A 13,389-nucleotide genomic window follows, 5' to 3' on the forward strand; every position below is an offset into this window, starting at 1 on the left:
GCGTTGCGGCGTCCCTACTGCGCATGCCCCAGCCGCGATCGCTGATAGGCGGCGAGAGAGGTGATTGACGTGTCCCGGGGAGCCAACCGGGATGCGGCAAGGGGCGGGTGCTGCGGTCTCCCTAGTGCGCATGCCCAAACCGCGAGCGCTGATAGGCGGCGAGAGAGGTGATTGACGTGTCCCGGGGAGCCAACCGGGATGCGGCAAGGGGCGGGAGCTGCGGTCTCCCTACTGCGCATGCCCCAATCGCGAGCTCTGATAGGCGGCGAGAGGGGTGATTGACGTGTCCCGGGGAGCCAACCGGGATGCGGCAAGGGGCGGGAGCTGCGGTCTCCCTACTGCGCATGCCCCAGCCGCGATCGCTGATAGGCGGCGAGAGGGGTGATTGACGTGTCCCGGGGAGCCAACCGGGATGCGGCAAGGGGCGGGTGCTGCGGTCTCCCTACTGCGCATGCCCAAACCGCTAGCGCTGATAGGTCCGCGGTGTCTCGGTGCCGCGCCGTGGGGGGAGACCGGGAGCGAACGGGAACGGGGGTCGGGGCGGCTGCGGAGCGCTCGCTGCGGCCGGCGCCCGGGCATCGGGAGGCGGGCGGCTCAGGGCCGCCCTTCGTGAGGTTTCCCGGAGGCGGCAGAAGGGCGGGGGGGAAGGAGGGGACAGCCGGGGACCTCCCGCCGCGGGCGTCTCCGGGGCGCGGCGGCTGTCGGTGCCCGCGGAGCCCGGCGGGACGGCGGGGGAGCGCGAGGGGAACGGAGCGGCGAAAGAGGCGGCAGGTGAGTGCGGCAGCGGCGAGGGTGACCGTGCCGTTGGAACGGGGGGAGCGGGAGGGGCCGGCGCGGCGTGGCGCGGAGGCGTTCGGTTCCGGTTCCCCCCCCCCCCCCGCCCTTACGGCCGCGCTGGCGAAGCTGCTGGGAGGCGTGCGGTCCGGAGCCGCGTCTCCCTCCGGCGCAGCGCCCGTGCCCGGTGCGGCAGCCCCTCCGGGAGCGGCGCAGCCCCCGTCGGTCGCGGGGACGGTTACAAGCAGAGCTAAGGCGCGGTTGCGGGCGGGCTGGGTGGCGTGGCGAGCGGGGCGCCGCTTCGGCGGGAGCTCGGGGCGAGCCCCGGCGGGTTCCGTGTCCTGCGGGCGCGGCTTTCGCGCCGCGGCTCTCTCTGTGCGCTTTTTTGTTTGGTCGCGTTTGTTTTTTGGGTTTTTTTTGGCGGGATTCCCGCCAAACGCGGCACGAGCGCTCGCCCGGGGCTGCCGCGGCGCGTCTCAGTGGCGCCGTCCTGTGGGCAAAGCGCGGTACTGCACCCGGCCGCCCCAACGCGGTGCCGCGGCGCGCCTCGGTGCTGCCGCCCTGTGGCGAAACTCGGGTACTGCAGCGCACGGCAAGGGGGGGGGGCAGAGACGCCGATCGAGCCGCGGGGGTTCGCGGTCGGGTCTGTGCGTGCCGGTGTCCGTCCCCCCCGACGGGGGTCAGGTCCCCATTGGTGTGCAAACGACATCCCTCCCTCGGTGCCTCCTTAAACGTTTAATGACGTAAATATTGCTCCTGCTAACGTTGTCGGCGCGGCTTCTTTCCTCAGTGGATCCGTCCGGCAGTCGGTGGCCCACGGTTGCTCGGCAACAGCAGAAGCGGATTGAAGGGACCGGCCGCTGGAGGATGCCGAAGCCTCCCGGGTCAGCGATGGGAGCAGCTTTGCGTAAAGCGAGGGGTACGTGAAGCCGGGCGTGCGGTGCCGACCGCCCAGCAGGTAAGGGAAGCTAAAGCTTTACCTCCAGGGACTTCTGCCCAGAAAGCTGAAGCAATTGCTCTCGCGTGAGCTGTAGAGTTACGCAAAGAGAAGAAGATTAGTAGCTGCACTGATTCTAAGCAGGTTTCTTGAAGGGTGCGGGCCCTTGAAGCCGTTTGAAAAGAATAAAGTGTATTAACGGCACAAGGGAGGCAGATTAAACGTGATGCTCCGGTTGCTGGAAGCTGTGCTGTTGCTAGGAGAGTTGCCGTCACGCGTTGCAACGGGCCTCAGAAGGGAAACGCTGCTCAGGAAACTGGCCATAAATTGGCAGGCGCCGCTGTAAAACCAGCCGCCGAAAGGACAGAGACCGGTACGGAAGCCGCGTCTCTGAGCCCAGGTGGCCGTGTCCTCCAGCCAACGTCAGGAAACTGTAACAAAGAGGATAAGCAATTAATAGGAGATCTATAGCCCGATCAGAATTAGGGTCCAAAGGAGCCGTCACCGGCGACGGGAGAGCAGCGGCGCCTCGCGGCGCGAGGAGCTGACGCGCTCTGTCGAGATCGGACGAACAGGTAAGAGCGAATTTAGAAGCCCTGTGCGAACGAGGCAATGGGAAACGTGCCTAGAAAACCGTCTTGATGGTGCACACGGGGTACAGACAAGAGCAGCCGGACGAGGGAAACGTACCAGGACGACGCTGGCAAAGGGAGTTCTCCGAGCTGCCTGGAAAAGGGGGGTGTCGATACCGGCCGGCACGAACGGCTCCCTTCTCGGGTCGGCCGGAAGCGTTGCCGTGCCGGGGGGCGGCTGCCGGCCTGCGGGCCAGGGCTGCGGCTGTTTGGGGCGCTGCCCCCGCTTTGTTTTCCTCGGGGAGCCCCCCCACGTTCGGGGGCTTGTGGGACGTGCACGCGCGAATGACACGGTGTTCCCAGCTGCTCTGTTCTCTGCCTTGTTTTTTCAGGTGCCTGTCCCTGTTTTCTCTTCCCGCTTTTGAAGAGAAGCTGCCGAGTCAGCGTACGCTGCGGTGAAGTTCTACAAGATGCGGCCCTCAGGAACCGGTTGCTGTGGGGTTGCTCGTGCGGCCAGCTTTTGGTGTCGGTTGTTCCGGCGCTCCGTCGCGGTGTAGAGCCGGCCCTGTACGTAGCGGTGAGGCGTACCGCAGTTCGGTTTGATTCTCGGATAGGCCTCGGCTCTGACTGTGCACTCGAACGCCAAAACCTACAGCGGAAGCTGCGGTGGCTTTAGCGTGCAAGGGGCGCGAGCGCCGTGAAGCCGCCCGTGTGGCCGAGCGTCCCGATCGCGGCGCTGAGCGTTAGACGGACTTGAGCCGCGTGCCGGAAGTGTTTTGTTTTGGAGAGGGCGGGATAAACCTGGAGCACAACTTGTGAGGGCGGTACGTCGTGGGCAGGTTTTAGTATTGCCTGTGGAGTGCCGCTAGAAGCGTTCGTAGTTCTTGCTTGTCTCTGTTACAAGATGAGCCGTGTCGTCCTGCGTGACGCGTAACGGGAGGACGGCGCGGTAGCGGTGCTCTGCACAAGAGCCCGTTGGGGGGTATTTTAGCTCGCGGGAAAGGGATTGGGGAACCACCTGGTGGGAATGCGAGGAGAGCAGCCCTGGCGGAATCTGAGGAGCCGAGGCCGTTGTATAAATTGGACAAGGAAGGAAAGGCTGCGGGCAAAGCGCGGTGCTGCACCCGGCCGCCCCAGTGCGGTGCCGCGGCGCGCCTCGGTGCTGCCGCCCTGTGGCGAAACCCGGGTACTGCAGCGCACGGCAAGGGGGGGGGGGCAGATGCCGCGATTGAGAGACGGGGACGCAACTTGATGCAAGCAAAGTGTCCACTTTATTGCTCTTCACACAATTCTTTTATACTGTTACATGCATAACAACTACTATCGTGGATTATGCTGATTGGCACAACAATTAATTATCTCATACATATTACAAAGGCTGAGCTCATGATAGGTTAGTAAGAGCATGCAAATCTGTCCTAGCTCCTTGTTACTATCGTGTCCTGTGTGCTGGGCAAGCTTTACAGGCTGCTTTCTCACAGCCACAAGGTCCTGTTGCTAAACAGGACATTCCCATCTATCATCACAAGTTTCTGCTCTTTGTGCTTACATCTGCATGTTGTAACTTTTCACGGCCCTTAGTAATTTTCCATGCTAACACAACAGGTCTAGTAGCTAGAACTAGCATATTAACTATAGATATATATTTTTGCTAATATCCTATAAGCCTAGATAACCCACAGGCAGAGACGCCGATCGAGCCGCGGGGGTTCGCGGTCGGGTCTGTGCGTGCCGGTGTCCGTCCCCCCCGACGGGGGTCAGGTCCCCATTGGTGTGCAAACGACACCCCTCCCTCGATGGCTCCTTAGGAGGGTTAATCCCAGTCCTCGTTCTTTTGGCAGCGGCGGGTCTGTGACCTCGCGGGAAGCCCAGGCTGCTGCACAGAGCTCGTCGGGAGCGGGAGCCGCGGAGGCGGGGGGCCTCGACGAGCCAGAGCTGCGTCAGACGGAGGGGGGCGCGCGCGCTGCCCGGGGGACGCGTCCGGCGGAGCCGAAGTGACCTGCGGCGGCAACGAGCGGGAGCCGCTCGGAGCTGGAGCGGCCGTTGGCCGCGCCTTCCCTGGGGAGGTGAGCGCGGGGAGCCCGGCCTCTCTCTCCCTCGGGGATTAAACCCGCGCCCGTCCGCGCCCTTCCCGGGGGCGGCGGCGAGGCGGGTTCCCCCGGCTCTCCCGGGGCGGCCCCGCTGCCGGGGGGCGCGGGCGAGGCGGCGGCAGCGCCTCCTCGGTGCCGGGGGGCGGAGGGGAGAGAGACCTGCCGGCCGGAGCCGCGCGGCCCCTCGGGCAGGGCGCTCCCGGTCTCTGGGCCGCAGGCCGGGGGCGGCAGACGGGTTCGGGTGCTCTGGCCTGCTTTTTAGCCAGCGTGGCCTTCTCCGCGCCGTGAAGAAAATCCCGCGCGGTCGATTCCGCTCGCCGCTCGGGAGATGCCGCGTCTCTGGGGCCGTGGACTGGGGAAGAACGTTTGCGAGTTGGAGGGCGCTACAAGATATTCCGCGGGGAAGCCGGAGAAGAGGCAAATTGGCTGCCAGCGGAGTTGCGTTCCTTCGGTTTAGGACGTTCGGCTTGTCCTTCCAGAGAAGGAGCAGTCGTGGGTAGGGCCGAGAGAGGCTTTTAAGCGCGTGATCGGAATTGGAGCCAAATGGCACTCGACGTTGCCGCTGTGGGTCTTGGCTTTCAGTGGTTTCCCCGCGGCTGCCTGGTGTTTGGGAGCTCGGAGCGGGCATTTTTTTTCCCCCAAGGAGAGGCTGTGCTTGAAACAGAACTTGCTTGAAGAAGACAGACGAGGCGGGTGAGGATGCAGAGCGGGCCAATCAGATCTCTCGGGAGGGCTGGAGGGGCGGAGCGCCGATAGGCGGGGAGCATGGCAATTGATGTGCGTAGGCAGCCAATGAGGTTGCCGGGGGGGGCGGGCGTTGCGGCGTCCGTACTGCGCATGCCCAACTTGCGCAGTCCTCAGTCAGGTCCGACGCTGAGGCGGGCACCTGGGGGCGGAGCGCGGGAAGGAGCATCCAATAGGAGGACGGCGCGGCGGGGTGGAAAGCAGCCAATCAGAGCGCGCCGTCTCAATCCCGTTTGAACAGCTGCCTCCCTGGCAAACGCGTCCGTGGGGTCCCGGGGCGGGTAGCGGGAGTTAACGGGGAAACGGGGGTCGGGGCGAGGGAGGGGAGGCTGTGGAGCGCTCATTTTGGCCTCTCCGTCCCTTTTGCCTCTCTCTCCCTCTCTCTGTGTCTCCTTGTCTTGCTCCCTGTCCCTGTCTTTCTCTGGTAAGCTGACCTGCTCTTTGCCCTTCTTTTTTTGTGGAATCACAGGCTCCTTCTGCTTGGAAAAGACACGTGCAGTTTTAAATTTGGGTTTGAATTCTAGGGTTTTTTTTCCCCCATTAGCGTAAGTGGACGGCACGTTGTCCTGTGGCTCAATCCCCGTTCTGTTCCGTGGAGCCTTCAGTTTAGGATGTTCAGGTAAGACAGTTTGTCCTTCCAGAGAAGGAGCAGTCACCGGTAGGACCGAGAGAGGCTTTTAAGCGCGTGATCGGAACTGAAGCCAAATGGCACTTGACGTTGCCGCTGTGGGTCTTGGCTTTCACTGGTTTCCCCGCGGCTCCCTGGTGTTGGGGAGCTCGGAGCGGGCACGTTTTTTTCCCCGAGGGGAGGCTGTGCTTAAAAAAGAACGTGTTTCCTCGGAGAAGTGCAAGTCCGCGTGCGTAAGACAGACAAAAACCCCAGCCAGCCTAGTCAAGTTCTGAGCGTGCGTCTGTCAGGCGGCTGCTTTACGTTGGGGAGCGCACGGCCGTGCAATGGTAAGGGCGAAGGGCAAGGCAAGACAGAAGGGTTTTTCCTGCTGCGGGTGACCAGCCGCCCCCCTTTTCCGCGTGAAGCAGAGGAGCGCGGTTCGTTGTCGCCTTTTAAACGCGGCGGCGGCGGCGGCAAGCCGCGCGGCCGGAGGGCGCGGGGTGGGGGGGGGGGTCCCGGCAGGGCGGCGACCCGGCGGGTGAGGATGCAGAGCGGGCCAATCAGATGGCGCGGGAGGGCTGGAGGGCTGGAGGAACGGAGCGCTGGTTGGCTGCCTAGGCACGTCAGTTGCCTTTCTGTCTGCCAATCAGATTGCCGGGGGGGCGGGCGTCGAGGGCTGGGTACTGCGCATGCCCCAAAGAGCGAGCGCTGATAGGCGGAGAGATGCTGATTGGCGTGCCGCCCGCAGCCAATGATGTTGCCGAAGGGGCGGGCGTTGCGGCGTCCCTAGTGCGCATGCCCCAGCCGCGATCGCTGATAGGCGGCGAGAGAGGTGATTGACGTGTCCCGGGGAGCCAACCGGGATGCGGCAAGGGGCGGGTGCTGCGGTCTCCCTAGTGCGCATGCCCAAACCGCGAGCGCTGATAGGCGGCGAGAGAGGTGATTGACGTGTCCCGGGGAGCCAACCGGGATGCGGCAAGGGGCGGGAGCTGCGGTCTCCCTAGTGCGCATGCCCAAACCGCGAGCGCTGATAGGCGGCGAGAGAGGTGATTGACGTGTCCCAAGGAGCCAACCGGGAAGCGGCAAGGGGCGGGAGCTGCGGTCTCCCTACTGCGCATGCCCCAGCCGCGATCGCTGATAGGCGGCGAGAGGGCTGATTGACGTGTCCCGGGGAGCCAACCGGGATGCGGCAAGGGGCGGGTGCTGCGGTCTCCCTACTGCGCATGCCCCAGCCGCGATCGCTGATAGGCGGCGAGAGGGCTGATTGACGTGTCCCGGGGAGCCAACCGGGATGCGGCAAGGGGCGGGTGCTGCGGTCTCCCTACTGCGCATGCCCAAACCGCTAGCGCTGATAGGTCCGCGGTGTCTCGGTGCCGCGCCGTGGGGGGAGACCGGGAGCGAACGGGAACGGGGGTCGGGGCGGCTGCGGAGCCCTCGCTGCGGCCGGCGCCCGGGCATCGGGAGGCGGGCGGCTCAGGGCCGCCCTTCGTGAGGTTTCCCGGAGGCGGCAGGAGGGCGGAGGGGAAGGAGGGGACAGCCGGGGACCTCCCGCCGCGCGCGTGTCCGGGGCGCGGCGGCTGTCGGTGCCCGCGGAGCCCGGCGGGGGAGCGCGAGGGGCACGGAGCGGCGAAAGAGGCGGCAGGTGAGTGCGGCAGCGGCGAGGGTGACCGTGCCGTTGGAACGGGGGGAGCGGGAGGGGCCGGCGCGGCGCGGCGCGGAGGCGTTCGGTTCCGGTTTCCCCCCCCCCCCCCCCCGCCCCCCCCCGCCCTTACGGCCGCGCTGGCGAAGCTGCTGGGAGGCGTGCGGTCCGGAGCCGCGTCTCCCTCCGGCGCAGCGCCCGTGCCCGGTGCGGCAGCCCCTCCGGGAGCGGCGCAGCCCCCGTCGGTCGCGGGGACGGTTACAAGCAGAGCTAAGGCGCGGTTGCGGGCGGGCTGGGTGGCGTGGCGAGCGTGGCGCCGCTTCGGCGGGAGCTCGGGGCGAGCCCCGGCGGGTTCCGTGTCCTGCGGGCGCGGCTCTCGCGCCGCGGCTCTCTCTGTGCGCTTTTTTGTTTGGTCGCGTTTGTTTTTTGGGGTTTTTTTGGCGGGATTCCCGCGAAACGCGGCACGAGCGCTCGCCCGGGGCTGCCGCGGCGGGTCTCAGTGGCGCCGTCCTGTGGGCAAAGCGCGGTACTGCACCCGGCCGCCCCAACGCGGTGCCGCGGCGCGCCTCGGTGCTGCCGCCCTGTGGCGAAACTCGGGTACTGCAGCGCACGGCAAGGCGGGGGGCAGAGACGCCGATCGAGCCGCGGGGGTTCGCGGTCGGGTCTGCGCGTGCCGGTGTCCGTCCCCCCCGACGGGGGTCAGGTCCCCATTGGTGTGCAAACGACATCCCTCCCTCGGTGCCTCCTTAAACGATTAATGACGTAAATATTGCTCCTGCTAACGTTGTCGGCGCGGCTTCTTTCCTCAGTGGATCCGTCCGGCAGTCGGTGGCCCACGGTTGCTCGGCAACAGCAGAAGCGGATTGAAGGGACCGGCCGCTGGAGGATGCCGAAGCCTCCCGGGTCAGCGATGGGAGCAGCTTTGCGTAAAGCGAGGGGTACGTGAAGCCGGGCGTGCGGTGCCGACCGCCCAGCAGGTAAGGGAAGCTATAGCTTTACCTCCAGGGACTTCTGCCCAGAAAGCTGAAGCAATTGCTCTCGCGTGAGCTGTAGAGTTACGCAAAGAGAAGAAGATTAGTAGCTGCACTGATTCTAAGCAGGTTTCTTGAAGGGTGCGGGCCCTTGAAGCCGTTTGAAAAGAATAAAGTGTATTAACGGCACAAGGGAGGCAGATTAAACGTGATGCTCCGGTTGCTGGAAGCTGTGCTGTTGCTAGGAGAGTTGCCGTCACGCGTTGCAACGGGCCTCAGAAGGGAAACGCTGCTCAGGAAACTGGCAATAAATTGGCAGGCGCTGCTGTAAAACCAGCCGCCGAAAGGACAGAGACCGGTACGGAAGCCGCGTCTCTGAGCCCAGGTGGCCGTGTCCTCCAGCCAACGTCAGGAAACTGTAACAAAGAGCATAAGCAATTAATAGGAGATTAATAGCCCGATCAGAATTAGGGTCCAAAGGAGCCGTCACCGGCGACGGGAGAGCAGCGGCGCCTCGCGGCGCGAGGAGCTGACGCGCTCTGTCGAGATCGGACGAACAGGTAAGAGCGAATTTAGAAGCCCTGTGCGAACGAGGCAATGGGAAACGTGCCTAGAAAACCGTCTTGATGGTGCACGCGGGGTACAGACAAGAGCAGCCGGACGAGGGAAACGTACCAGGACGACGCTGGCAAAGGGAGTTCTCCGAGCTGCCTGGAAAAGGGGGGTGTCGATACCGGCCGGCACGAACGGCTCCCTTCTCGGGTCGGCCGGAAGCGTTGCCGTGCCGGGGGGCGGCTGCCGGCCTGCGGGCCGGGGCTGCGGCTGTTTGGGGCGCTGCCCCCGCTTTGTTTTCCTCGGGGAGCCCCCCCACGCTCGGGGGCTTGTGGGACGTGCACGTGCAAATGACACGGTGTTCCCAGCTGCTCTGTTCTCTGCCTTGTTTTTTCAGGTGCCTGTCCCTGTTTTCTCTTCCCGCTTTTGAAGAGAAGCTGCCGAGTCAGCGTACGCTGCGGTGAAGTTCTACAAGATGCAGCCCTCAGGAACCGGTTGCTGTGGGGTTGCTCGTGCGGCCAGCTTTTGGTGTCGGTTGTTCCGGCGCTCCGTCGCGGTGTAGAGCCGGCCCCGTACGTAGCGGTGAGGCGTACCGCAGTTCGGTTTGATTCTCGGATAGGCCTCGGCTCTGACTGTGCACTCGAACGCCAAAACCTACAGCGGAAGCTGCGGTGGCTTTAGCGTGCAAGGGGCGCGAGCGCCGTGAAGCCGCCCGTGTGGCCGAGCGTCCCGATCGCGGCGCTGAGCGTTAGACGGACTTGAGCCGCGTGCCGGAATTGTTTTGTTTTGGAGAGGGCGGGATAAACCTGGAGCACAACTTGTGAGGGCGGTACGTCGTGGGCAGGTTTTAGTATTGCCTGTGGAGTGCCGCTAGAAGCGTTCGTAGTTCTTGCTTGTCTCTGTTACAAGATGAGCCGTGTCGTCCTGCGTGACGCGTAACGGGAGGACGGCGCGGTAGCGGTGCTCTGCACAAGAGCCCGTTGGGGGGTATTTTAGCTCGCGGGAAAGGGATTGGGGAACCACCTGGTGGGAATGCGAGGAGAGCAGCCCTGGCGGAATCTGAGGAGCCGAGACCGTTGTATAAATTGGACAAGGAAGGAAAGGCTGCGGGCAAAGCGCGGTGCTGCACCCGGCCGCCCCAGTGCGGTGCCGCGGCGCGCCTCGGTGCTGCCGCCCTGTGGCGAAACCCGGGTACTGCAGCGCACGGCAAGGGGGGGGGGGCAGATGCCGCGATTGAGAGACGGGGACGCAACTTGATGCAAGCAAAGTGTCCACTTTATTGCTCTTCACACAATTCTTTTATACTGTTACATGCATAACAACTACTATCGTGGATTATGCTGATTGGCACAACAATTAATTATCTCATACATATTACAAAGGCTGAGCTCATGATAGGTTAGTAAGAGCATGCAAATCTGTCCTAGCTCCTTGTTACTATCGTGTCCTGTGTGCTGGGCAAGCTTTACAGGCTGCTTTCTCACAGCCACAAGGTCCTGTTGCTAAACAGGACATTCCCATCTATCATCACAAGTTTCTGCTCTTTGTGCTTACATCTGCATGTTGTAACTTTTCACGGCCCTTAGTAATTTTCCATGCTAACACAACAGGTCTAGTAGCTAGAACTAGCATATTAACTATAGATATATATTTTTGCTAATATCCTATAAGCCTAGATAACCCACAGGCAGAGACGCCGATCGAGCCGCGGGGGTTCGCGGTCGGGTCTGTGCGTGCCGGTGTCCGTCCCCCCCGACGGGGGTCAGGTCCCCATTGGTGTGCAAACGACACCCCTCCCTCGATGGCTCCTTAGGAGGGTTAATCCCAGTCCTCGTTCTTTTGGCAGCGGCGGGTCTGTGACCTCGCGGGAAGCCCAGGCTGCTGCACAGAGCTCGTCGGGAGCGGGAGCCGCGGAGGCGGGGGGCCTCGACGAGCCAGAGCTGCGTCAGACGGAGGGGGGCGCGCGCGCTGCCCGGGGGACGCGTCCGGCGGAGCCGAAGTGACCTGCGGCGGCAACGAGCGGGAGCCGCTCGGAGCTGGAGCGGCCGTTGGCCGCGCCTTCCCTGGGGAGGTGAGCGCGGGGAGCCCGGCCTCTCTCTCCCTCGGGGATTAAACCCGCGCCCGTCCGCGCCCTTCCCGGGGGCGGCGGCGAGGCGGGTTCCCCCGGCTCTCCCGGGGCGGCCCCGCTGCCGGGGGGCGCGGGCGAGGCGGCGGCAGCGCCTCCTCGGTGCCGGGGGGCGGAGGGGAGAGAGACCTGCCGGCCGGAGCCGCGCGGCCCCTCGGGCAGGGCGCTCCCGGTCTCTGGGCCGCAGGCCGGGGGCGGCAGACGGGTTCGGGTGCTCTGGCCTGCTTTTTAGCCAGCGTGGCCTTCTCCGCGCCGTGAAGAAAATCCCGCGCGGTCGATTCCGCTCGCCGCTCGGGAGATGCCGCGTCTCTGGGGCCGTGGACTGGGGAAGAACGTTTGCGAGTTGGAGGGCGCTACAAGATATTCCGCGGGGAAGCCGGAGAAGAGGCAAATTGGCTGCCAGCGGAGTTGCGTTCCTTCGGTTTAGGACGTTCGGCTTGTCCTTCCAGAGAAGGAGCAGTCGTGGGTAGGGCCGAGAGAGGCTTTTAAGCGCGTGATCGGAATTGGAGCCAAATGGCACTCGACGTTGCCGCTGTGGGTCTTGGCTTTCAGTGGTTTCCCCGCGGCTGCCTGGTGTTTGGGAGCTCGGAGCGGGCATTTTTTTTCCCCCAAGGAGAGGCTGTGCTTGAAACAGAACTTGCTTGAAGAAGACAGACGAGGCGGGTGAGGATGCAGAGCGGGCCAATCAGATCTCTCGGGAGGGCTGGAGGGGCGGAGCGCCGATAGGCGGGGAGCATGGCAATTGATGTGCGTAGGCAGCCAATGAGGTTGCCGGGGGGGGCGGGCGTTGCGGCGTCCGTACTGCGCATGCCCAACTTGCGCAGTCCTCAGTCAGGTCCGACGCTGAGGCGGGCACCTGGGGGCGGAGCGCGGGAAGGAGCATCCAATAGGAGGACGGCGCGGCGGGGTGGAAAGCAGCCAATCAGAGCGCGCCGTCTCAATCCCGTTTGAACAGCTGCCTCCCTGGCAAACGCGTCCGTGGGGTCCCGGGGCGGGTAGCGGGAGTTAACGGGGAAACGGGGGTCGGGGCGAGGGAGGGGAGGCTGTGGAGCGCTCATTTTGGCCTCTCCGTCCCTTTTGCCTCTCTCTCCCTCTCTCTGTGTCTCCTTGTCTTGCTCCCTGTCCCTGTCTTTCTCTGGTAAGCTGACCTGCTCTTTGCCCTTCTTTTTTTGTGGAATCACAGGCTCCTTCTGCTTGGAAAAGACACGTGCAGTTTTAAATTTGGGTTTGAATTCTAGGGTTTTTTTTCCCCCATTAGCGTAAGTGGACGGCACGTTGTCCTGTGGCTCAATCCCCGTTCTGTTCCGTGGAGCCTTCAGTTTAGGATGTTCAGGTAAGACAGTTTGTCCTTCCAGAGAAGGAGCAGTCACCGGTAGGACCGAGAGAGGCTTTTAAGCGCGTGATCGGAACTGAAGCCAAATGGCACTTGACGTTGCCGCTGTGGGTCTTGGCTTTCACTGGTTTCCCCGCGGCTCCCTGGTGTTGGGGAGCTCGGAGCGGGCACGTTTTTTTCCCCGAGGGGAGGCTGTGCTTAAAAAAGAACGTGTTTCCTCGGAGAAGTGCAAGTCCGCGTGCGTAAGACAGACAAAAACCCCAGCCAGCCTAGTCAAGTTCTGAGCGTGCGTCTGTCAGGCGGCTGCTTTACGTTGAGGAGCGCACGGCCGTGCAATGGTAAGGGCGAAGGGCAAGGCAAGACAGAAGGGTTTTTCCTGCTGCGGGTGACCAGCCGCCCCCCTTTTCCGCGTGAAGCAGAGGAGCGCGGTTCGTTGTCGCCTTTTAAACGCGGCGGCGGCGGCGGCAAGCCGCGCGGCCGGAGGGCGCGGGGTGGGGGGGGGGGTCCCGGCAGGGCGGCGACCCGGCGGGTGAGGATGCAGAGCGGGCCAATCAGATGGCGCGGGAGGGCTGGAGGGCTGGAGGAACGGAGCGCTGGTTGGCTGCCTAGGCACGTCAGTTGCCTTTCTGTCTGCCAATCAGATTGCCGGGGGGGCGGGCGTCGAGGGCTGGGTACTGCGCATGCCCCAAAGAGCGAGCGCTGATAGGCGGAGAGATGCTGATTGGCGTGCCGCCCGCAGCCAATGATGTTGCCGAAGGGGCGGGCGTTGCGGCGTCCCTAGTGCGCATGCCCCAGCCGCGATCGCTGATAGGCGGCGAGAGAGGTGATTGACGTGTCCCGGGGAGCCAACCGGGATGCGGCAAGGGGCGGGTGCTGCGGTCTCCCTAGTGCGCATGCCCAAACCGCGAGCGCTGATAGGCGGCGAGAGAGGTGATTGACGTGTCCCGGGGAGCCAACCGGGATGCGGCAAGGGGCGGGTGCTGCGGTCTCCCTAGTGCGCATGCCCAAACCGCGAGCGCTGATAGGCGGCGAGAGAGGTGAT

Source organism: Columba livia, chromosome 5, assembly GCF_036013475.1.
Source record: "Columba livia isolate bColLiv1 breed racing homer chromosome 5, bColLiv1.pat.W.v2, whole genome shotgun sequence".
NCBI lineage: Eukaryota > Metazoa > Chordata > Aves > Columbiformes > Columbidae > Columba > Columba livia.